At 44.1% G+C, this 14,952-nt stretch overlaps 2 long non-coding RNA genes across 5 annotated transcripts; one reads left to right on the top strand and one right to left on the bottom strand.

Annotated features, from left to right (window-relative positions):
• Positions 1 to 98: 98 nt before the first annotated feature.
• LOC113260130 (uncharacterized) lies at positions 99 to 6,068 on the top strand. 2 transcript variants are annotated; one of them, XR_008961024.1, is made up of 4 exons: positions 99 to 622; positions 2,716 to 2,944; positions 5,243 to 5,445; positions 5,723 to 6,068. It is a non-coding gene; the product is annotated as an uncharacterized LOC113260130 (long non-coding RNA). The 2 variants fall into 2 exon arrangements; XR_003317833.4 differs by having other exon boundaries at positions 5,243 to 6,068.
• Positions 5,682 to 14,941, bottom strand: LOC113260129 (uncharacterized). Of its 3 annotated transcripts, XR_003317832.4 has the most exons (4): positions 14,686 to 14,941; positions 14,218 to 14,309; positions 8,076 to 8,185; positions 5,682 to 6,574 (listed from the first exon to the last, which is right to left on the bottom strand). It is a non-coding gene; the product is annotated as an uncharacterized LOC113260129 (long non-coding RNA). The 3 variants fall into 3 exon arrangements; XR_003317831.4 differs by having other exon boundaries at positions 14,218 to 14,939; XR_003317830.4 differs by lacking the exon at positions 14,218 to 14,309 and having other exon boundaries at positions 14,686 to 14,936.
• Positions 14,942 to 14,952: the final 11 nt, after the last annotated feature.

Genomic DNA, 14,952 nt, shown 5'->3' with positions numbered 1-14,952 from the left:
AATCGGGTTGTATCATTTTCTTCGCCGTGGCATCACTGTAAACTACTAAACTGCTGGTCGTTTACTCTGATATTCCGAATTCAGAAATCATCTTCAAAAACATTTGCTGCGTGCTGCTATGTGCCCAGGAATGGACTAGGCCCTGGAGACGTAGGCCTGCCCTGTAAGGATTTTGTCGTCTAGTCAGGCATCGTCTTGTCTCTGATTTTACCCTTCATCCTAAGGAACTCAGACAGATTTTTTTTTAATTTGCATTCAGTAATCACAACTTCCTCTAAAACTACAGTCTTTTATAACTGGAAAGAGGGTCTTTTTATCTGCTGAGCACCTTGAGTGATATTTGGGAGTGGGAACTAATGAAGACAGAACCGCTGTGAATTATAAAGAATTCAAATTCTCATGAAATAATCCACAAAGTGGGAGAAAGGAGTCCATGAGTTGAGATGCCGGCCACTGGATGGGAAAAAAATCCAAACAGGAACCCAAGATGACTGGGTAGCGAGAAAGGATTTTGAAAGCAAAGATGGCTGAATATGGATACAGAGATTTTTGCTGTGCAGTGGACATCACGACCCTTCACAAAGTCTTCAGGAAAGCCAACTATACTCACATATTGGTCTAGGTGAGTTGTTTCGGTGGAAATGTGTGAAATGGTTGTATTAAGCATCCACAGCAATGTGGTGAGTATGAAGTTAGTACAGGTAGGAACATGAATCTGGGAAGCAAGTGAGGTCATGTGGATGTTATCCTCCCAGGAATTTTTAGGAACCTTAGGTGGGCTTTGGACTTCCACAAGATATGACATTTGAGTGTTCAATTATTCTTTAACCCAGATGTCAAGAAACAAACTCCCGTAGAGGGTAAACCCTGTGAGGGTAGGAATTCTCTGTGTCACTGCCGTCTACCTAGAATTAGGCATAGAGTGGAAAGAAGACAGATTAGGTCTCTGTACTCATGAAGCTTCAATGAATCAGAAGGAATCTCAGATATAAGTAACTTATACAAAGCCACGGAGATGATTACTTGTAGAACCAAGATTGATATCCAAATCCAATTGCAAACTATCTCTAGGCACTATTTCACAGTGGTAGATAGCCAGCCATCTACCAAGATCCCTTCTCTCCTGCCACAGCGAAGAAGTGGGTACTCTCCAGGTGTGGCCCTTAACTCATTCTCACCAGTAGGATGTAAGCAGAAGTAACGTGTGCCACTTACAAGACAGGGTTTGAAAGAAGTGAGTGTACCTTCATCTTTTGCGAGCTGGATACAAAACAACAAGAGATGGCAGACCATAAATGTGTAGCGCGCAGGGCTCCTGACTCAGTGTGGAGCAGGGCCAGCAGCTGTTAAATAAGAAATAAACTTAATTGTGTTTGGGCCATTTTACAGCATATGTATGTGGGGCTGTTTTTTATAGTAAGTTAAGCCACCCTAAGCAATAGAGTAATTGATATCAGCAGTAGGGTGCTGTTCATTTTGTTTTGTTTCTTAATGTAGGATGTTGGTTTAGCAGTTGGCTAGCGGGTGGCATGAAAACAGGAAATGTAAGCCGGAGAAGAGACAAAACCTTTCTGAGCCAAGCTTTCCTGATTTTGATCTGTATTGGCATATCTCAAACATTTTGGTGTCAGGTCTTCTTTATACTCTAAAAAGTTACTGAAGATTCCAAAAAGATTTTTTGTGCATTATTTCTATCAGTATTTACTGTAATGGTCATGAAAACTGAGACTTTTTTAAAACATATTTATTCATCTATTCAAAAATGGTAACTCCATGACATATTAACATAAATGATTTGTTTTTATGAAAATAACGGTAATTCCCAGGCTCCTGGGTGGCTCAGTCAGTTAAGAGCCAATTCTTGGTTTCTGCTCAGGTCTTGATCTTGGGGTCATGAGATTGAACCCCATGTCCAGCTCCAAGCTCAGCACAGAGTCCTCTTGTCCCTCTCCCTTCCCCTCCGCCCCTTCCCCATTTCCTTTCCCTTGTGCACTCATTCCATCTCTAAATAAATAAACAAAATCTTTAAAAAAATAATTCTCAAAACAAACAAATTTGGTCAGAATACTGACACTGTTTTACACTTTTTTAAATCTCTTTAATTTATGCCTTAGTAGGAGACAGCTAGACCCTCTATCTGCCTCTTCATCCTATCTCTAGCAATACGTTGACCCACAGAGGTACCTGGAAAAACCTGGCCCCACATGGACGTGTAGTTGGAAAATCGGAAAGAACTTCATCAGCGTTTTCAGATCATTGTGAATATTACTCATTACTAAAATTCCACAAGTGGTAGCTTGTTAAAGGCGAGTTGCAGTTTAGAATCCGGAAGCATGTCAGTGATTCAACATTTCATACTCAGCTACATTAAAAGCCATTGGTCATCTTGCACGCCAGGTGGGTCTTTTACCCACACATAGTTTCCTAACATCACTCATTGGTCCTTTGGAAAATACTGGTTCACTGAGCTATGAAGATCTTCCAAATGTGGATACATTTCATTATGCAATATTTAAAACACCACATTCATCAGTATACCACTGATCTCGTAAATCTTTATGTCTGAAGAGGTTGTCAAGCTTACACAGAATTTAAATTGGCAACAAATTGTGTCAGCTGTTTTCCCTGAAATGATAGCCTTATTTCATTCATTTTTGAGAAAAATGTCTGCCGCATACCCAGTCTGGATAATCGTAGTTTTTGTCATTCTTCCAGGTAAACGTGGTCTTGCAGGAAACAAGCTGCTAGTTTAGACCACGACTCCCGTCACGTGGATCTTTCCCTTAAGGCAGCCACCGTGCTTCCACATGCGGCCCAAGCGCTTTGTGTGCCTTGCATTTCATCCCTCAGAACTGTGAAATGACTTGCACTCGAGCTGTGGGATTTGGGAAAGCCGGTAATATTTACTCCTTTATGAGGGACGCTCTCCTGTACGTGCATGGAGGTAAGGAATGGGTGACTACTGGAACAGTGTTGTGCCCTGGCCTGGATCTGTGCCAGCGTTTATCACAGAGCTCTACAAACTTAGTGGCTGAAAGCAACACCCCGCTATCAGCTTGACGTCCTGTCCGTCGGTCATGGGAAACTGCATGCCTGGTTGTCTGCTGAGGGTCTCTTGTGACTTCGATCAAGTTGCTGGCCAGGCTGAGTCATTGGGAGTGTAGGCTCCTCTTCTAAGCTGCTATCATGGAGGCAGAATTAAATTCCTTCCGGGTATAAGACTGCAGTCCCCGTTTCCTTGCGGGCTGTCAGCTGCGGTTACTTTGAGCAGCTCGAGGCCCCCCAGTCCCTCACCTCTCTATGCAGCGCCGGCTGTAGACTCCCCCACACGTCAGCTCAACCTTGTGTCTCCAATCTCTTACAGCAGGAAAGGCCTAATTCCCTCTCAGGGTTCACCTGATTCGACCAGGCCCAGTGGATAACCTTCTTTATTAAATCAAAGTCAACTGAGTAGTAAATTCAGTGGGAGAACTAGCCCATCCTGTTCACAGGTGTCGCCCTGCTCAAGGTTAGCGGGTTACACAGTGCATGGAAACCTTGCGCCAGCCGAGAATTCTGCCTACCACAGATGCCGGTGCTTTTGCACCATCAGTGAAAATGTCTTACCTTGTGAAAACACTGTGACCTCCCAAACCCCTGAACATGTCTTCAGCGTCCACAGGGATTCACTGTTGCACGTGAGCTCAAACACACCTGCACCCGTTCTATGAAAGTGACTAGAGGAAAAAAGATTTTTTCCGTTTGATCCATTATGTTTGACAAAGATTGGTTAGTTATAAAAATTGCTCCCCTTATAAAATATACTCGATACACTTACTCAGTTTAAGGAAAAAATGCCACAGGACTGTTATATCATGTTCATAGTATAGCAGTAATCTTCCCGTTACTATTCTTGGACAGTGTGGGGGGCTGGGCATGACAGGTGTTTTCAGAACGCCTTCTTCAGACTTGCCAAAGCTGCAACTTACCTTCGACGTGGCATTTACAGATTTTAGTCACCAGCATAATGAAAGATACATCCTAATGGGATATTTAACACTTACATATATTTACGCCTGTAGGACAAAAGGAGCTCTATGTCTTCTGACCATTCTAAGTCAGTGAGTGGTTGCTAACCATTGCCCAGGACACAGAGTCGGTTCTGCAATCAACTGCAACTGGAAATTGGGGGGAGAGAGGAAGGAGCTATGTAGGCAAGGGACTTAGTGTTTGTCTGTTTGTAACACATAGCTGAAGATAATTCTTTGGTCTGCACTTCTGTGCCCCTCCTGCCCCACAGGTATCCTGGGCAGTGTAGAGGAGGTGGGGGAAGAGGCCAGAAATGTGATAATGTGGGTATGATTTTCCCCAATCTCCACTCACAAAGAGAACCAGAAACAGACTTTACAGGAGAGCAAAAAGTGTGGAGTTCCTTGCAGGTAATACTTGTGTGTTTCATTATTTAAAAAAAAAAAAGACATTAAATAATTTAAATGTTTTGAATTTCTATCAAATTTTAAATACTTTTTATTTGAATGCTGCTGTTTTTTAATTTTAAACATAATATTAATTGTAAGAATTATAGGAGGATGGCAGAGACTGTACCCTAAACCTGTTCTAAGATGAAAAGAACACCAGTCTTGGGAGAATTTATTTTTTTTTTAAGATTTTATTTATTTGAGAGGGAGAGAGAGAGTGAGAGAGAGAGAGGATACATGAGCAGGGGGAAGGGCAGAGGGAGACAGAGAAGCAGACTCCCCGCTGAGCAGAGAGCCCCACGCGGACTCGATCCCAGGACCCTGAGATCATGACCTGAGCCGAAGGCAGACGCTTCACAGACTGAGCCACCCAGGCTCCAGGGGAGAATTTTTTTTTAAGTGTAGTTTTGTGATGTTTTTATACTTCTTAGCAAAAATTGTATTTCTTGAGCTTTGCTTTGTATTTGCTTATATATGGGTTTCATTGACAAATATCTTTTTGGTATTGAGGAAGAAGAAACCATGTGGCAGAGCACTCAGGGGCTCTGGAAGCTTCTGCCCATCAGTTCTATTCACGCTGTATTAGCCAAGCAAGTCACAGGGTCACATCTAATGGCGGGGGGTGGGGGACAGGTAAGCAGCTGGGCCTTATGCACGAGAGAACGAGCGCTGGAAGTTTGGGAGCAGTCCTACTGACAACCACACCTTCCAGACGTCCTTCCAGGTAAGAGACAAAATGCTGCTTGTGCTACACAAAATAACCTCCTGTCTTTCTTCTGCCGCAGTAACGAGCACAGTTCTAGACAGCGGCTGCTCTGATGACAAAGAACAGAGCCCCCAGTGGACCCGACTAGCGTGGAGTGTCAACAGGCAAACACACGTCTTCAACAACTGGACTCGGGCTTCTATGTCGCTGTGTCCCAACTGAGCGCCTCCAGACGCACCCACCCTGTCTCACAGGGAGGCCACTTCACAAATTCACGGGCACGTGAGTTAGTGGCGGCTTTTCAGAGTGCTGTCTTCCCTACACCAACCGAGTTCAAGTGATAATCATTTGTCTGATAAACAAAGCTAGTGCTTTTAATTTTGCCTTTCCATGTGATCAAGTATGCTAGTGAAACTACTGTTTTAAGGTTCTTACTATAAAAAAATTCCAAACCTAGTAATAGGTAGTCTTTTCCTCTCTAATGAAGCTGATTATTCTTTTAAATGCTTTGATGCGGCTTTTTTTTTTTTTTTTAAGATTTTATTTATTTATTTGACAGAGATAGAGACAGCCAGCAAGAGAGGAACACAAGCAGGGGGAGTGGGAGAGGAAGAAGCAGGCTCATAGCGGAGGAGCCTGATGTGGGGCTCGATCCCATAACGCCGGGATCACGCCCTGAGCCGAAGGCAGACGCTCAACTGCTGTGCCACCCAGGCACCCCTGATGCGGCTTTCTTGACTGTGTGCCTGACCTAGCCTACCTTTATTCGCAGGAGATAGTCTTGCTTAGACTTGTAACTGAATGCCCTGTAATATTATTTTAAAAAATACGTAACCACTGAGATAAAGCACTAAAAGGAAAGCTTCTTCATACCATGCAACTATTAATAAAAGTGTTCACATAAACTGTTAGTACAAGTTTTTTATTTTCTATTTCCATTTTTATTTATGTGAAGTGATAGTTGAATACCATGCAATTAAGATGAGATGCTTCTCAGCCCAGCATCTTTTTTTGGATAACTTCTGTGATAAAATAACCCTCTGACATCGCAGCCTGTTGCTATGAGAATAGAGCATCAAAAAATTGGTAGCATCAATTTACTCAAGGGTAGCTCAGAACAGATATAAAGGAAGAGACCTAGTTTTTCTCCTATCACCTTGGCACCTTTAGTCCCTAAAGATATCTAACAATTATGAAATGTGAAATTTTACACCATAAGAACCTTATTCCCTGAAACTAATGGAAGATACTCCTGTCATGGGGCTCATGTTCTTGCCTGGAATGGGGCTGTGAAGTCAATGAACACACATTTGGGGTAGTCCTTTATTAGGGAAAGGAGAGGGATCTAAGATCTCCGTGTGATGCAGTCCTTGCCATCGGGTTCCGATGTGGCTCCTCATGGTCCAGCAACCTGTAAACCAGAAAGACAGCTTCTCTGGGCTTCCTGCTGGGGACACTCTGAGAGCTTGCTTGTGTTACGGCTCAAAATCTTTTTTTACCTGGGTGCATGTTTTCTTCAACAATACAATTACCTTAAAAACTTGACTTTCTGTATTGTAAATCCCACAGCTCTTTCTCATATATAATTCTCAAGAATGATTCATCTCTGATCCCTCATATACGTGCCCCTCTCTTTGTACGAATGATGGCTATCTGAAGGCTCTCTGAAATAGTAAGTTTGGATGGCAAGGTTAAAACCTTTAATTGATCTTAGTAGAAAGATTATGTCATCTTTCTTTCTTTCTTTTTTTTTTTTTTTTTTTTAACTGAGAGACCTTTTATACCTTTTTCACTTAAAACTTTTAGGAAAAGTTACTACCTAGACCTAGTGTCTAGGAGCAGTATGCTTTTCTAACTTTAAAAGGACCTTGATCTGTAGAATTCCTTAGTCCCTCTACCTCTTCCAGAAAACCAACCAGTTCTCATCTAAGCCCCCTCTCTGTTGTAAGATCTTGCGACAGGCAGATAACTGTATCCTACACGTATCACTCTGCCTCCTTCTACTTCCCATAGAGTTAGGGTCTCGCTAGGCTCATGGTCTACCTTCTACTTCTCACTGGGGACAGCTGTACTAGATATGTTACCAAGGCGCACTGGGGCTCTGCAGCTCCCCAGCCTGCTGACCTGCTTCTTCACTGTCCGCTGCCTACTTGTTCTGTACAGATTGTGAGTTTCTGTATGGCAGCATCCTTCTTCCAAGGCCCAATGTCTGTATTCACATGGGAGGCCTTGCTCTCACTTGCCAAATACGTCCGCATTTCCCCTTTCTTGGCACATAGTTGGCCTACAGTTCTTTGCTCTCTCTGTCTGTGTGTCAGATCTGAAAATGTCTCTATTTTTTAGACAACGGACCCCAGGAAGGTTAAAAAGCAATGCCAGCAGGTGTAGGTGCAGAACTGGATGTAGTCATTCAAAGCATCAAGAATATGGCAATACGGATATCTGAAAAGCATCTCTAGGTGTTCAAAACAAAAAATGTATAAGTCATTCCTAACTAATTTGAGCTTTATAGCACTTCCTAGATAGGGAAAACAGTTAACATTTGAAAGTCCTGAAAGCTTTTTCCTTGGCTAATTACATAAGATGGTTTGCCTTTAATCAAATTCCTTCCTTTTAAAACATGGATAAAAGCATTGCATAGGTCCATGGTTAAACAGACAACATGTTGCAAATTACTTCTGGTATAACGTATTCCAACAAAGCTTAGAAAATAAAAGCTGTTGAGTCAGCTTTGGACTAAGTTTAATAGTCATCTCCTCTGCTGACAACTTCTTTACATGTTGGACGCAACAGTCTGGTCTTTGCTCTCTTTGAAGATGGGCACGGGCATTTGAGTTGTTATGCTCTAAAATGTAAGTAGAAGTGATATATCACATATGCACAGAAAACATAAAAGCCAGTGTATAGCGTACCATGGTTCTTTCCCAGTGCTGCGGTGATCGTGGAAGCGTCAGTCAAGATGGGGGTTTGATCAGCCTAGCGCCGAGGAGCTAGCTATGATGGGTATAGTGTTCTTGATGGTCTATCATAAACAAGAAATACTTTTTGTTATAAGATAATGAGATTTTGGTGTGGTCTGTTACTGTAACACTGCCCTGTCCTGACATACACAGTCAAGGTACGGCAACTGTTACAAATAAACACCCCAAATTTCAGTGGCTTAAGGTAACAGAATTTTGTTTATCCTTCATTTGACAGTTGATTGTGGTGTTTGGCAGGCATCAAGTCCTCTTCATTGTCCCCCAGGTGATACACTTCTCTCTAAAGTTGTTTGAATCTGGCTGATTGAGAGAGAAAGAGTGAAGATGGTGGTGGCGATTCCCGACTGCCTAAGACAGTGGGAAGACCTCGCCGTGTGTCCAGGACAGGGGAGAATGACTTGTCATGGGCACGTGGCACTCTGCCATGCACAGACTTTGAGCTCCACTGCATGCGACTGTAGGCCTTGACTTGCTTCTCAGGTGCACACAGCGCTGGCCTCCCACACATGTGGTCTGTGGGGTTGCACACAGCCTTGCGCTTGGAAGGATTCGGTGGTCAGCTCTCACGCAGCATTCAGGGAGTTTTGAACAAGGGCTCTGAATTTTCATGCTGCTCTGGGCCCCACAGATTCTGTAGGTGGGCCCACATGGGAGTTCTACCCAGAACCTGTGCAGATGGAAGCCTGGGCTGCAGATAGAATGTGCAAGAACTGGGGCGCCTGGGTGGCACAGCGGTTAAGCGTCTGCCTTCGGTCCAGGGCGTGATCCCGGCATTATGGGATCGAGCCCCACATCAGGCTCCTCCACTATGAGCCTGCTTCTTCCTCTCCCACTCCCCCTGCTTGTGTTCCCTCTCTCGCTGGCTGTCTCTATCCTGTCGAATAAATAAATAAAATCTTAAAAAAAAAAAAGAATGTGCAAGAACTCACTGAAGGTTGTCTGGCAATTGTCTGCATTTTTTAGCCCGTGGAGAGAAAATATTTTGAAAATTTGTGTGTGCTTTTCTTCTCTGCGCATTCTCGCTCATGACCACATATTTGGTCAGTGTCATTCTCATTGCCTCAAGGAGAATTAGGACTATAAAATCGGAAATGCAAAGAATAGTTGATTTGGGTTTTTTACTTTTAAAAATATGCTGTAACAGTTGAAGGTCATCTTGGGTAGGGATGGGGTTCCAGAGCTGGGTAAGGCTCAGACGTGGAGGGGTCTCTGTGAGGCTGGAGGTTAGCAAGCAGATTGGCGAACAGCATGTGCACAGGAGCTGACCTGGCATCAAGAAGCACCAGCACTGCCATTGCCTGTGACTGTGACCATGACCGGAGCAGCGTGGCTGCCCAGTAGAGGTCTGAGAGCTTTGCAGGGGTCACTGCCCTGCTGCAGACTCATGACAACTATCTACCCTGTGCTGAGTACTGAAGGCCTTCAAGACCTGCCCACACGTCACCAATGTGTTTTCCGAAGAAATGATGCCTACCCGTTCAAATGGCCCCATGCAGACAACCCTATTTTCAGGGGCTGGGAACACGGTTAAGATCCCTAAAGGCAGGGTTGTTGACCTGCAGGGAAGTGGGTGCTGATATGAACGGGAAAGCCCCATTACCAGAATCTGGGTGGGAATGGGAACCAGAGCAAACCACCCCCTTTACGTGCCTCCTTTTCCTCCTTGCTTTGATTCTGTGGAGCACTGGAAAGAAGTCCCCCTTCTGGATTAGTGGGAGTTGATTTTTGTTGAGTGTACCCTAAGGATACATAATTATGTACCCATTGGCAGTTTTGTTTTCAGCACCTTTATACCTATTTTCTCACTTTCTCAATAGTACAATGCTGTGATGTCCTGATAAGGCAGATACTGTTCTTTTACTACAGAGATGGCAAAACTGAGTCACAACATGATTAGATAATTTTTCCATGGCTACAGAATTTTAAAAGGCAAATCCACTAGTCTATTGGTGGTTCTCATTGTAAGAAACCATTTCCACTATGCCATCTTTCCAAGATTAAGTGTGGGAAGTATAAAGTAGAACAAAAACGCAATACTCATCCATACGTAAGATTGTAAAAATGCTTGTAAGAACACACCTAACTAAACCCAAGCTGCTTGCACTCGGTCTTGGTCTTCTCATCCATAGAGCTCTTTTCTGCAGCAGGCCATGAAAATAGTGCACTCTCTGCCAGTAACGTTAATTTTATGAACTGCTCGTCTTTATCTGGGATACACATTCCTATACCAGAGGGCAACAGGTGTCCAGTTTAATATGATCTCCCTCCTGAGCACTTTTTTATTTTTAATTTTTAAGTCATCTCTACACCTAATGTGGGGTCCAGATTCACAACCCTGAAATCAAGAGTCCATGCTCTACTGACTGAGCCAGCCAGGCGCCCCCTGAGCACTTACTCTTAATCTTCCTGGTTAGGTTTCTAACTGAGGGTGCTCTGTTTTTGCCTACCTGATCTACAAGACAGTATCTTCAACCTATGATCCCACATCCAGAATTTTATGTATTCTGACCTTCCTCAAGGCATCGACCTAGATGGCTCTCTTGAGTTACTACTCTTTCTTCCTGCACTCTACTACTTTTAAATTTTTATCTACTTCTTTCTGCTTACTTTGACCCTCTTAAAAATAAACCTTTCTATTTTAGAAGAGTTTCAGATTTACAGAAAAGTGGCAGCGACAATACAGACATTTAAATCCCATGCCCAGTTTCCACTATTAGTATGGTACATTAGTATGGTACATTTCTCACAATCGATGAACCAATAATATTTATATTATTATTAATATTTATTATATTGACTCCATTTTTTAAAAATATTTTATCCATTTATTTGAGATAGCTAAATGGAGAGATCACGAGCAGGGGACAGAGAGGGACAAGCAGACTCCCCGCTCCCCAAGGCGGGACTCAGTCCCAGGACCCTGGGATCATAAACTGAGCCGAAGGCAGACAGTTAACCGGTTAACCGACTGAGCCACCCAGCTGCCCCAAGTAGACTCCATTTCTTGAAAGAACTAGAAGGAACTAGAAAGAACTAGAACTAGTGTGCTGAGATACCATTGCAACGTCTTTTGAAAAGACAATCTGCCACGGTGAGCTGTAAGCAAAAACCAATTGTTTGCTTTTCTCTACTGCCCCTTCAAAACCGTGTACTTATTCTTCCCTGGATCCTGAGTAAAATCTCATTCCAACCCCATATTGTTGTGGACTGTATTTATTTTTCTTTGGTGCCTCTCTCTGCAGGATGATACATTCAGGTCTTGATGAGTCCAGGTGTGGCCATCGGACTGAAATACTTCTCACTCCAGAGCTTCATCATGTCTTCTGTTTCCTCCACCACAATGGGAGACAGCGCCCCAGATGGCGGCTACTCCGTGTTGGGGTCCCGGAGTGAATCACAGCCACAGTCAGGCAGCAGGTGACCTGCCCTAGCACACCGCTTTAGAGTGTAGGGGACACCCGGCATGTGCCACATAGTTCTGCGCCGCTGGGCCTCTCTCAAACACTAGGAGTCATTGTGGGCTTGTGTGGAAGAAGTCATGTTCTAGCATCTCATTTCTACTGTTCTCTGTCTTATGTGTATGGAAATATTTTATAAAATGTTGGCCTGCCAGGTTGTTTTGAAAATAAATGATAATGTATTGGAAGGAGTATTTATGTAGATCCAGGACCAAAATTCTATGTGGCATCCCATAAGTCATTTAATTTTTGTGTTGCTTCTTTTCCTGACAAGTGCAAATGCCCTATTTTAAAGAGGTGTTAAGGAAAAAAAAAACTGTACAGAATATATAAATTAACACATTTTAGGGGACCATTTTTGGCTGCCTTGATTCAGATGCAACTATTTTAAAACATCTTTCATCACTTCATTCTGTAACCTTCAGAAGCTAAGGGATGCGTGTGTAAGCAGGATGCTAAGGAGATGGCAGCGGTAGGGCTCAGTTCTTTTGCTTCTGCCCTATTTGGCGTGAATACATGTCCACTGTTGTGACAGATGGATATCTAGCTGTTTTTCTCTATATCCTTCTATGTACAGTAGAATAAAATGAAGGATAAAGGAAATTATGTCTTACCTAAAGTCACCGACTGTCTTTGAATTTGAAAGCAGAACATACGAGTTTCTGCTTAAGGTAAATGCTTCATGCCTCTCCTTCCTTCTCATTATTCTCATTAAAAAAATTCTACACGAAAAGAACCACAATACTGTGTCATATTTCGCTTCTCCATGGTAGGTGCCTTCTTGATGGAAACTAATGTATTGTCCATGTGTTAGCAACAGAAAAAATTAAAACCACGTAACTCAATGCTATGTACTGTTCATGGGCAGTGATGCCCCTTCTGTGAGTAGCTGGAGTGTTCTATGTTGACCACAGAGGTACGGTGGAGGCAGCAGGTACTGATCAAAGAAGACAGTGAGGAAAACGGTCTCCATGACCCTGGATAGCATCATCTCTCCAATATCACTGATAAGCATAGATTATTGGCCCTATTCTTTGTTACTAAAGTTCTCTTAAATGCAAATGCACCCCACATATTTTCCTCCCCAGACTGTAAGATTCATGAATACAGGAGTCATGCCCGCCTTTTATATCCCTAAACCCAGCACAGTTCCTGGTTTATTTTAAGTGATCATTAAGTACTATGTGAGTAATAAACTGAATGAGGGAATACCATACATGGACTCGGCCTTTCATTTTTTTTCCCAGAGAATTCCACAGATGCAACCGAGATCTCTCCAGTCATGTCCAGGTGTGCTGGGCTCTTATTCCCTAGGTCTAGAAGAAGAAGTTGTAGTTGTGTAAGAGGAGTTCTTCCTCTTCTTCCTTAAAGAATACTCCTTGGAGAAAAGACAGCTCTTCAATAAATGGTGCTGGGAAAACTGGATATTCACATGGAAAAGAATGAAACTGGACCCTGATTATACACCACTCACAAAAACCAACTCAAAACTGATTAACAACTTAAGTGTAAGACCTCAAGTCATGAAACTCCTAGTGGAAAACAGGAATAAAACTCCTTGACGTGGTCTTTGTGATGATTTTTGGTTGTAACACTGAAAGCATAGGCAACAAAATCAAAAATAAGTGGGACTACATCACACTAAAATAATAATATTGTGCACAGCAAAATAATAAAGTGAAAGGACAATCTATGGAGTGGGGATAAAAATTGCAAACCATATGCCTGATAAGGGATTAATATCCGAAACATTTAAAGAACTCCTACAACTCAACAAACAGCAAGGAAACAAATAGCCCAATTAAAAACTGGGCAAAGGATTGAATAGACATTTCTCTTAAGAATATATATGAAAGGCCAACAGGTGTGTGAAAAGATGCTTTATATCAATAGTCATTAGGGACATGCATATTAAAATCACAGTGAGTTATTACCCCGTGCCTTTTAGCACGGCCTCTGTCAAAAGGATGACACAGCAAGTGCTGTCTGGGATGGAGGAAAGGGGACCCTCGTGCACTGTTGGTGGGAATGCAAACTGGTGCAGCCGCTCAGGAAAAGAGCATAGAGGATCCTCAAGAAATGAAAGTCAAACACCGTCGGATCCATAAATTCCACTTGTAGGAATACAGGTGACTCTTGAACAACATGGGTGTTCAAAGCACCAACACTCCCATGCTCAGTTGAAGATCTGTAACTTTTGACTCCCCAGAAACATTACTGCCAACAGCCTACTATTGAGCTTATTCGTCCCATAAACAGCCGATGAACACGGATTTCATAGGTCATACCGTATTATACACTGTATTTACAATAAAGTCAGCTGGAGAAAAGAAAAGTTAGGAAGAAAATCCTGAGGAAAGCACACAGTACTGAAACAAATCTGCGAGTAAGTGGAGCTACACAATTCAAACCTGTCTGTTCTAGGGTCAGCTGTATGTCCAGAGGTAACAGAAACACCAACGCAGAAGCTCCCTTCAGCCCCATGGCCCAGACATGGAAACAACTAACTGTCCATCAATACATGAGGGGATACAGAAGTTGTGTGAGATGTATCTGCGTGTGTATCACAACAGAATATTACTCGGCCAAAAATAAGAAAAAAAGAGAAATCCTACCATTTGGGACAACATGGATGGATCTTGAAGTCATGCGGTTAAGAGAAATCAGACAGATTACAATACTGGATGATCAAACTTCTCTGTGGAATCTAAACAGACGAAAAACCAAACTCGTAGGCAAAGCGAGCGGACTGCGCGTTAGTGGCACGAACTGGTCTGGGCCCTGGGTCCGTCCAGTTGGCACTACGCACACGCGACGCCCCAGCTGGCGGGCGGGTGGAAGCAGCGTCTCCGGAGCCGTAGCCCCGGGGCTGAACGTCAAGTGCCCGAGTCGCCCCCCACCCAGCAGCACTGCCGCGGTGCAGAGGCAGGCTCGGATCACACGCAGGCTCACGGCGCCGGCTTTCTCCGGGAGCGCGCTGGCCCGCGCTGACCTTTAGGAGCGGGCGCTCCTCCGCAGCGGCGGGGCGGGGAATCTGTGAGGGGCCCTCCTCGCCAGGTCGGCCGCCACCCGGTGCCCCTCACCTGGACGGCGAGCTCGGCGGAAGCCGGGACAGCGACAGCCAGGGCTCCAGGCCGCCCCCGGAGGAAACACGCCCGGAGTGGCAGGCAGCCCCGGGCGGCGGGTGCCCCGCGGCCTGCTCCACCGGCTCACTCTGGGCCGCAGATGACTAGGGGTTACCGGCAGCACCAGGGACAAGGCCGGCCCGGTCCACTGCCCCGCCACACCACCCAGCTCGGCAGGCGCGCAGCGCCGGCCCCGCCCACGTAGGGCCACGCCCCTGCCGGCGG

Source organism: Ursus arctos, unplaced genomic scaffold (assembly GCF_023065955.2).
Source record: "Ursus arctos isolate Adak ecotype North America unplaced genomic scaffold, UrsArc2.0 scaffold_22, whole genome shotgun sequence".
Classification (NCBI taxonomy): domain Eukaryota; kingdom Metazoa; phylum Chordata; class Mammalia; order Carnivora; family Ursidae; genus Ursus; species Ursus arctos.
This window is presented reverse-complemented; position numbering and strand designations above follow the sequence as displayed.